Source organism: Mixophyes fleayi, chromosome 4 (genome assembly GCF_038048845.1).
Source record: "Mixophyes fleayi isolate aMixFle1 chromosome 4, aMixFle1.hap1, whole genome shotgun sequence".
Classification (NCBI taxonomy): Eukaryota; Metazoa; Chordata; class Amphibia; order Anura; family Limnodynastidae; genus Mixophyes; species Mixophyes fleayi.
In genome coordinates, this window is record NC_134405.1 from 266,621,907 (window position 1) to 266,633,109 (window position 11,203).

Here is an 11,203-nt window from a genome sequence, read left to right on the forward strand (position 1 = left end):
TCTTGATGATTGTCTAATATAGCAGGGGAATGAGCAGTCTGCAAATGCGGCCAACACATCTGCTTTTATAATGCAGGCCAAAACACTGGAGGCAAGACCTATCCTTTGGAGAGAAGTGTGTTGTTCGGCCAATGAACAGATCGCAGCAGATTTAAATAGGGTGTCCAAAACAACTATTGGCTGATCAGTTAATGTGATCTGAGCTGGTGATTCTGGTTGGTCTGGAATGATCACCTGACTGCATCCAAGCTGACCACGCCCATGCAGCAGAACTAGCAGTGTGTGTTTTCCAATGGTGGTGTGGTTGACGGGAATGTTGCAGACTAACAGAAGGGGCCAGGGTAGATGTGGTATGACAGAGGTGGATGGGGTAAGTGCACGTAGGAACCCAATTTGACTCCATAACTATATGTGCTTAGCGCAATAAGGACATAAAGTAACATTTAAACAAGCATTAGACTAAAGGATGATTGGTGTACCATACACTGTGCATTAGTACTATTCTTAAAGACAAATGCCTTATTAGATGTGTTTTAATTTTCTACAGTCAGAACGGTTCAGAATAGTTGCTACCAATACTTGACCTGTGCCATGATGGGAAATAATGTTAGGAGTATTTTGGCGCTATTTGCACCTTTCTTTTCCGGCTACTTTGTGTCAACTTACAGTTTACAAAAACAAAACTTTCTTTACAGGATCATTTTTTCAACCTATAAAGGGCCACTGTAGTAGTGGCACGCTTGATGTCAAAACATTTACTCACACAAACAAAGAAATACTGTGGCAAAAGCATTCTGAAGCTTAGCTTGATAAACTTCTTGTTTAAGTCTTCTTGACCAAACCAGGGGCCTGAATCATTCTAGAAAGTTAAGGCAAAGTAACTAAGTCAGGCCAAACCATGTGGCATTGGAGGGGTATGTTTTAAAAATGGTGCTTGCTGATTCTTATGGGGGGGTAGGAGAGGTCCTAGATTAACTTTTAATTACCGTCTTCAAATAAGCTAACAAGTAGTTTTGAACAATATTAAGATACAGACAGTATGTAAGTTTTTAAACAACAAGGGTGATATTTTGCTACACTGACATTAATTCATGGTTTATAGAAGATTATTGTAATAAGGATCCTTTCCATTTATGTCCCTAAATCAATCTGCCACTTCCTTTTGGACACCACACTGAAATTAGATACCTATTCCTTAAAAACCCTTCATGATTCCGGCCGTTTATTGGGATGTAAGCTTTTGCTGATACTTGATAACAAGTATTGCGTACAAATAACCATCATAGATGATGTAATAATAAATCTATAAACACATACTTAGTAATAAAATAAACAAATTTTATTAAACAATACATATTTTGTTATCCAAATATGAGAATGTTTTAAAACAAAAACGATAATTTTTGTTTGTTTTTTGTTTTTTGTAAGGAGTCTGAATGGCCTGGCTCCGACTCCTACTTCTTGTCACCCGTGATGTAGAGGCCTCAGTTGAAGCAGGCAAACCTGCATGGGAAACGGTTTGTGTCCGACGAGGTGAAGGCTCATGGACAGGGGATTGGGAAGGGACCACGACAGGGGTTTGGGAAGGGACCACGACAGGGGTTTGGGAAGGGACCACGACAGGGGATTGGGCTAAGCCACAGGCAAAAGCTAAACACATAAGACGACAGAGGGCTGGGTCAAGGAGGGGGGATGCAACAGACCCAACAGGGAGGGGGGACGCAACAGACCCAACAGGGAGGGGGGACGCAACAGAACCAACAGGGAGGGGGGACGCAACAGACCCAACAGGGAGGGGGGAGCCACCAGCCAACTGGGTATGGGGGCTGGTGAACACAAAATCTGACCTGGGTGAAGGGAATGTGGCGGAGGTGCGTTGGGAGTGGGCATGCAAGAGTTCACCCAGGAGTGTTGCGATATGTGATATAGATTGAGTTAAATTTGACATGTGGGTGTTGTGTGAGGTCATTAAAGAGGTGTGTGTGCTCATGAAAGTGGAGAGTGTGCTTATGAGACTTGTCATTTGCTGATCCGTGTGTTGGACAGTGCTCGCTAAAAGTGCCAGGTGATCATTCTGTGCTTCTGTGGCGCAGTAAAGTCTTTGTGATGCGTCCGAGAGTGCCCATGAATTGTCACCTGGATCCACCTGACCCCCCTCCACATCACGGGCAACTTCAGAAGCTACTTCAATGGCCTGCTGCTGGGAATCTGGGAATCTGTAGAGAGATTTAAAACAAACACTAAGATATTTGATAAAACAAATTTCCAACAATAATAATGTTACAAAACCTATTACTTAAAACCTATTAAGTAGCATTGGTCAAGTGTGAAATCACTTTTAATGTGCTTCCTGCCCTTTACAGTCACCCAAATGAGACTTTACAATCTTTAAATTCTAAAAAATACGCTCAAATCTGTATATATAGAGAATTTTTAGCTTCACAGTCTACATGACATTTCCTCCAATGTGATAGGCTAAGATATAGTGCAATCAAAGTAATCCTTCAGACACACCCAGAGAGTTTACACATTTGCTCAGACATATAGAAACATTTACAGTCAGTAACTAAACACACTCATCATTGTACCTAGTGGAGCGGAATCTCCTCTTCGGGGTGGGCTATAGCCAGTGTCTATGTCGCCCACCCCAACAATCTTAACAAGAGAAATAGCGGCCCTCGCACGCTCTTCAAGCGGGGTCAATGAAATGTCCATTGGTGGGCCACCCCCAGTCCCGTGCGCATGGCGGTGTTGCCGTGCTAGTTTGCTTTTCAGCCTAGCTTTATAGTCTGCCCAGCTGCAGAATAGAAAAATGTTAGGGTTTTAATTGTTTCAATTTTTTTAGGGTTAAAATCAATACACTCATCCAACCACATTTATTAATGCCACATTGTACACTAATGTCTTGGAATTGACAATTGTGGTTAATGTGCACAACTCATTATGTAAATGTGGCCAAGGCCCATGCTGCTTGGAACCATCACCTAAGGGCCTGATAGAAGAAAAGATTATACACACAAGGCTGCTTGTACATCACAGTTGGCTAAGTAATACTAACACAGAATGTACATACATATCTCTCTCTCTCTCTATATATATATATATATATATATATATGAGAGAGAGAGAGAAACAGAAGCAAATAAATACTACCCCACAGAGTTAGTCACATTCTATAGGCATTTTTCCAAAACAGTGGCTTTGTACCGTTTCTGAACCTCATGCACTTTTCGTCCATGGGGCGATATTTCATTATTCTGTAACGTAATTTCCTCCCAATGGCGGTGACGCTCCGGGCCCGTAATCTGGCGGTCCCCCGAATGGAATCGCTGTAAAACCTCTCCCACTAAAACCTCTAATTCCTCATTCGAAAAAATTTTCTTACGCATAGCTGGGCGCCCGGGTGGCTGCTCCCCACTGGGGCCTAGGTCACACATATTCCTATTGGAAAGAAAATAAAATTAGATTTTGGAAATGAAAATAATCAGGTGTCAATACAGATTTTATGCCCATCCACCCCCTTAAAAGTTTTAATTTGGGAAAGTACTACCTAGGTATAAAACACATGGACCTTATTCAAATCAACATTGTTGCTTCTATATTGATCCAACATTTACTTTGTCCACTGTATTTTAACATTAATGGTGTACAAATACTAGTTCAACATTAAGCTACTACTACCAGTTTCCATTTTTAAAAGCCTAACCTTGGTTAACACGTTTAGCCACATACATAAATTCATGATATCACATTACGTTTTTTGGAGTAGCAAGCCCTATATCGTGGTTCCAATATTACTTTGGTAAATAAAATCAGCCAGCAACACACTTAAATTTGTGCACTACAAATGCTATTTGTTAAGTAAGCGTCCCAATACATTTAAACATTTGGATGCATGTGTCCCTCAATGCTATAAGTCAGTTATTAGTGTGTGGGATATGGATAATTTAACAGTAGTTAGCATTGTTTAAGCTACTAATGCATTCTTTTACAGTTAAATGTGAGGGCTAGGCCACTTCTGGTCACACTCTCATTACAGCTAGGACACACATTTTTGTGCATACACAGATGGTTAAATGAGCAGGTACAAACGATTGGTATATAATACAATATATCTGACCTATTTATACTTACTTTTATATATTTGCACAAAAACGAATAAAAAAAAGATTACAACAGTGTGTAATGTTTGGGGCTGCCTGCAAAACAAAAAATTACGTGGATTAAAATGCCAGTTAATGTGATGTTATCAACAATGCTAACATCTAAATATTATTGAGTGCAAGATTGATCAGATAAAAATGATTATCTTATTGTAGGCTAATATACCATTAGTGCCATGTTAAAATGTGATGCCAAGGCCCCTTTTTATAGCAGGTTTATGTCAACTAGGACACACATATTGATTTAAAAAATAAAAAAATACATTAGAAGAGACAAGCACATTGTATATATTACAATAATTTCCTTACTTTTGTTGTTACTGTTTGTTGTTTGCTTATTAGGCAAAGTCTGTAAATGTTTTCACAGTTCAATGTGTCCTGTTCAGTCAAATCAGCTACTGAACAGGCAGTAAGGCAAAGCACAGGTGGGTTTAAATTGAGGTTTGGATTAATTAATAAATCAGGTGTACACTCTTCCTCCTAATTGCAATGCACAGAGTACTCGTCTCATCGTAGGGGGCCGCCATGTTCTTGGTGGGAGAAACACAGGTGTGTGAAAGATCCGCATGTGACGTGAGTTACGGCCATACGTGCTCTGAGAACCAATCAGAGCTCAGAATACTGCTGAGTTGGTTTCTGTGAGGAAAAATGAGGGCTAGCATTTTCGCGAGGCGTGAGCTCCGTGTCCTCACAGAGGCCATGGACAATGTGCCCTCTGGGCGATATGTGTCCAATGAGGGCAAACTGCGGGCATATCAAAGGTTCCGCAGACATTTACGCCTGCGGTATGGGATACGCAGGAGCGTCGTCCAGCTCCAGAGGCGCTGGAGCGATCTCCGGCGCCGTCAGCCCAGGCTCCTTGCTGACCTCCGGCAGGAGATAGTAAGAAGTGAGTTCTGTATTAATCGCAAAAACCATCACATGTGTACATTTATATTTGCTATATGTTTGTAAATAAATTCACCCAAATCACTTGACATGGCCTACATAACAATGTGCAAGCACACTCTAAAGGACATGCCCCTTCCAGTACACCCAAAATGCTTTGCCTCCTGTCTCCTACTTTTGTCTGCTGGCAATTTAATGACCTAAATGTTTGATTGTGAAAAATCTGACCATTAAGGGTGGGTTTTGGAATCAGCCATTATAACTCTTGACCCGTGTGCTGTAGCTTGCTGGTGTAACCTTAAAAAAGTTTTGTAGGGGCAGATGTGTTGTCATTATTTGGCAAAGATGTAAAAGCCAGGTTTCAAATTCCAAACACCTTAGTGTATAGACTAATTTTTAAAAACTCCCATAAGATGCAAACAGATTACAGAGTGTACTAGATATAGCTAATCAATCATTACTTAACTGCCTATTTTGACTATTGTAGACTGTGAGGTAGTCCCAACAAAGGGTGATTTCCAAAATATACTCAACATTCTAAGATTTGGAGCTCCATCCACTAATTCTGTGATCATGTAAAGAGAGAACTAATTGATATCATTACCAGGGCCATGGGAGTTTGCTGACTAAAATTCACCAACATGAAAAAACATACTACGGCCAAATTTGTTCAAAACCTAATTAGGCGCCCAGTAGTATGTTTAGGGAGTGTGGTAGACAACACATGCAAATATGGAGCAAGCCTCCAAACTCTACACATATGAAACAATAATCAGGGAGTTGAATTTCTGACCCCAGTGCTGTGAGAGCAAAGTGCTGACCACTAGGCCACTGCGATATTCCACAACTCTATGTAAAATACCAAAAATTGAGCAAGGTCATCATCATAATCATTTATTTATATAGCGCCACTAAATCCGCAGCAATGTACAGAGATTCCATTCACATCAGTCCCTGCCCCATTGTACCGGGCCGACAAGTCATGTGAAATGCTTTGTGGTCATCATGTTTAGCTCCTTGCATTGTTAGTAGCTAATATTTCTGGCTGCTGACAATGTAAAAATTATGAAATATGTATGATCACCTGAATGTCATAATACTATCTGTTTTTTCAAATGGTGATTGTGTTAACATGTCCTTTTGTTTATATTTCCTTGTTTCAAACAGACCGGGCACGCTGGGAACGCCGCCAACGCCGCCGGGCAGTGATGGAGGCGCAGGCAGCGGAGGAGGAGGAGTCGGAGGAGGAGCCAGTGGCGGTGGCTGTGGCACTGTCCTCGGAGGAGTCGGAGGAGGAGCCAGTGGCGGTGGCTGTGGCACTGTCCTCGGAGGAGGAGGAGGAGGACCCAGTGGCGGTGGCAGTGGCACTGTCCTCGGAGGAGGACCCAGTGGCGGTGGCAGTGGCACTGTCCTCGGAGGAGGAGGTGGACCAGCCGGTGCAAGTGGCAGTGGCAGCGGTGGTGGAGGAGGAGGAAGTGGCCCAGCCGGTTGGAGTGCAGGAGGAGGCTGACCCGGAGGAGCAACATTTGGAGGAGGCAGCATCGGGCAGCCAAGAGGCAGTGGCCCTTGATGATAGTAAGTATTTGCCAAAAGTGAGGGACCTAATTTGATAAGATTGAGATGTCCATTATACTGTGACGCCATGATGTTGATTAAATGGTGACATAAATGCCACCGGTTTAACACATAATATCTCACTATAATTTTGATATACATTAAACACTCAAACCACAGCCAGAGCCATATTAACACATGGGCACGCAGGCCAGGGCCGTAAAAAATGTGTCCACTAGCCTGGTCAACTTGCCAGTATATTAATGACTTGATTTTAATTTCAAACATCAACCCAATTCTTTTTAATTCCTGTGAGTGATTGTGTAGGTAGTGGGCCATGGTAGTGCTTTGCCCTGGGCCCTATAATGCTGGATAAGACAACCCTGTCCATGTCCCTCTCCCTGTGGCTCACCTGAATGTAGTACATTGATCCAAATGCATTATCAACGTCTAATGTGCGTCCAAATGGTTTGGTTGCCAGAAGCGTAACATTTTAAAGTAATTTAACACTACACATCTCTAGTAAATCCTGTCTGTTTGATCAAATAGGTATACATGTATGTAATGTTTCTTTTCTGCTTCTTTGCAGCACACATGGAGGAAGCTGACCATTGGCTTTCCCCCCCCACCAACCCTGTCAGAGATGCGGACAGAAATTGTTGCATCTTTTGCAAAAATAAAGCGGCTCCAAAAGGAGCTGGACAAAGTGCTGCAGGAGCTGGAGCAGAAAATGGTGTATTGGGAGAGCTTTTATGATTAGGTTTTTTTTTTTTCCTTAAGTTTATATGTAAATAGTTTGACTCATTCCTGTAAATATGTTTTGTTTTGTTATTATATGCCAATTTTTATACATTTTTTAAAAAGCATCCTTGGTGTGTGTGTCTTTATTCATCTAATTCTCCTACATGTGGGTGTAAGGACAAAAGAAATTGTATATAAGAATCCAAAAAGATTAACATTTAAATAAGATGGATTGTTTTGAAGTCCATCATGATTTAGCTAGCAGAAAAGATTGTGATTTGCTCTTTGCATGTAATTGAAATTAAACATGTGCCCTCCACGAACAAGCCACCCCTATAAGAGGTATTGCATCTGTAGGCCCTGTGTGCAAGATAAAATCCAAAAATGACAAACGCTCTAGCTAGTTACCAATTCCCCCAAATACATATGGCATTGTAGTGATAGTCCAAGGTTACATTCACGTAACAGAGCAAAGCCAGTGACACATTGAAGAGAGCCTCGAAAGTGTTCCCAGAAGTGGCGTCAGTGGTGTAAGGCAGAAGTGCAAGCGAGGCAAAGGCCCATGGTACTGGAGTGTTGAGAGCGGCCTGTTTGGATAAAGCTGAGTACATGACATAACGTGTACGCCATGGATCCAGATGAAAGTCTATTTGCTGACAATGTTGCATTTACCTCCAAGGAAGCTGTCACCCACAACACCCCCCCCTCTTAGTCCATTCAGAATACTCAATGTGAGCATGCACCTAATACTGTGCATGTGAAGTATAGGCCGTGAGGCTTCTCGGATTTTACCCCCAAATAAAGATTTACTTTCAATACAGTATAAATCAGAGGGCATATTTTACAATATGGTTGCGTGTGTATAACAAATCAAAAATAAAAAAAGAAAGCATTGTGTCACATTTCTTGTTAGGATAATGATTCCAGTCCACACATTAGTTATGAGTATGCTCAGTATTTGAACTCATGTCTGCTGTGCTGTGAGTCCAAAGTGCTAACCAGTGAGCTACCTGTGAGATTGGCGTTTTGTCCGTAATTTGTGTGAATAATGAAGAGTAGTATTAAGTGTGAGTTGCCTGTGTAGCACGCATGCTGTATTGTTGGTGTTGTCTGTGTATTTTCATGTCTCAGGTTGGGGTAGTGGGTAGCTGTCCCCATTTGCATACAGTCATTCCTGAGTTCTAATCCAGACAGAAACCCTTCCTCTGTGTGGAGGTTGTATACACTCTTGTGTGTATCCTTTATGGAAGAGTATGCTGTGCATTTTGCTGAAAAGGCAAGATTTATTTACACCACTTACATTTTGATAGATTCGTTATTCATGTGTTTTTAATGTAGCCATTGTCCATGCATTTTGCGCACTATACGGCGACTTGAAATCCTAAACACAGAAAGATCGTGAAGAATGTGTTTGTTAGCAGTGTGTATTGCACTAATTATTCGCAAAGTAAAACAAGGTTGAGAGTGTTCCAGATTATTGTTAATTGACAGTGATTAATGAGTAAAGAGCTATCTCGTTAAAATAAGCCCCAGGCATGTTTGTTGTGTTGTATATAAATAAACTGTTGGCCCCTCCCACAGTGGGCGTGAAGTATGCATTGTTTAGCTTGCCGTCGATCAGTTGAGAGCCGTCACTTATGCGTGTAGCATGTTTAAAAATACGCAGGTGGGTGTGTTTTCTAACATTCGCACTACTTATTTGCGTCACTTAGTTGTAATGGACCACAAGGGGGTGTGTTTTTGCTGTTTGAGGTGCTTATTTCACGCGCAAAACGGGTTGCGTCACTCAAAGTATGCAAGGCAGATGCATATGCGTTTGCGTACCTTGATGAATCGGGCCCCACAACTTTCCTGTTTCCCATCATGGACAATGGAGGGCACATTTCATTTCATGTTGCAATACATAAAATATTATAGACATGTTTCCTCATATACTTTGAGCAACACTGGCCAAGGAAGCAGAAAAACGACTTAATTTGTAAATATATATAAACGGTAGCTTTGTAAACCCTTAAGCATCCTACTACTGTTTTATAAAAAGCTTTAATTCAACTTTCATTTGTGTGAATTGATTATCCATATTAGGAGTAAATGTATTAATTTGCGAGTTCTGCAACTCTCTGTTATTCGGCGACCTTGACAGCTAAACTTTAAACGGCAATGTCTTTGTTATGTTCGTACTGTCGCTACCAATAAATATTGTCTGATGCGATTAATGTGGTTCCAAAGCACAAAACAGTTTTAATAGCATAAAGTATAACATAATGTTGCATTATAAAAAAATACAAGTAAGAATAAACCAAGTATAAACCGATACATTACACTATTGCCCCCTGGATACAGGTACAGCTTCAGTCCTGTAGCTGCACGGAAAATTGTTAAAATTGATATTTGTTCATTTAGAACGACTTCATCCAATTATTCAACTTTCACATCTTTAAGGGCAAAATTTGGCCTTAAATTTAGATTTGGCCTTAAAGTTTTCAATTTAGCTGTCAAAGTGCATGACTATTGGCAAGTTGCAGAACATGCAGATTAATACATTTTTAGTCTCAGCAGAGTGAAGAAGGTGACACCCCTTTTGCCTGCGACAAAATCCTCCATCATATTTGAGGTGGCGAAGGTCAGCTTTGCCTAAATTTTGCATATGGCACCTCTCTATGCTAAATATGGAACACTGGGGCTCTATGTGCATATAATCCATAGTCACTTAATAAATAGCAGAAATACACTTTCTTTAGATAGTATTCACATTTAGTTTAATTTTAATATGTTTTTGCATCATTTTGATTTTTTATAATAATGAGGACGGCAGAACAGCTGGCCTAAACCCTGTAAGGGGTGAATACAAAGAAGCAGGTCAAGCAGCTGGAGTACCACCTTATGTTATGTTAGTCAGCAGCTACTGTGCTGTGAATTCAGTCTCAAAGTAGTAAAAAGCCATTTCAAGTCAAGTTTCTATCATTAACTGTGACAGTAATGGAATAATTTATAGCCACAGTTCCTCCTCATGTGGTTGTATCTGACAGAGACAGCTAGTGCAGGGCACCCTTTCTTCTGTAGAAACTCTGTACATTACCAATAATCCTCAAGTATAATCACTATAGGTACTTTGTCTCCTTCCCAAGATTCATCCTGTGCTGCTGTGTTTCTTACAATCAAAAGCTTCAAGACCTGTGGCATCTGCTACAGATGTGGTTAGACAATTTGGGGAATTGTTTTCTCAAGCTTGGCAGTATTTCATGCTGCCAAGATGAAGCTATGCAAAGACTTAATGATGAATACTTGCAACCAATCACGGAATCACACAAGAACAATGAGATTCTACACTCTGCCTGGAGTGTAGCTCCACCCACCATGAAGGCATGAAGTATAACATAGTGAAGGTTTTCACCAGGGACCACCGCAAGAAAATTTGGTCTTTGCTGCTCACACCACGCAGGGTGCGGTTCTCTGGCTGGGTACCAGTCGAGACTGACAAGAGATGTGAAATTACAAGGGGAGACCGGAACAGGTAGGTCAGGATAACTTAAAGAGTATTGGACACAGGATACCAGTATACTAAGATTAGCTGAGAAGTATGTAGCGCCTGGCAGGGCTGCCATGAGGGGGGTATGGGGGGTACTGTTGTACCGGGCCCGGGTGCACTAGGGGGCCCGGTACAATGATTCATTCCCCCTGCGATCATGTGATCTGTCACAGGCAGATCACATGACCGCAGGGGGAATGATTCCTCCACCTCTGCGATCGCATCCTGGTGCCTGGCTGTCACGGAGACAGCCAGGCTGAAGACAGAGTAGCGGAGACCAGCGGGGCCCCAGGTAAGTCTGTGTTGCTGTTGCTCATTGGGGGGGCGC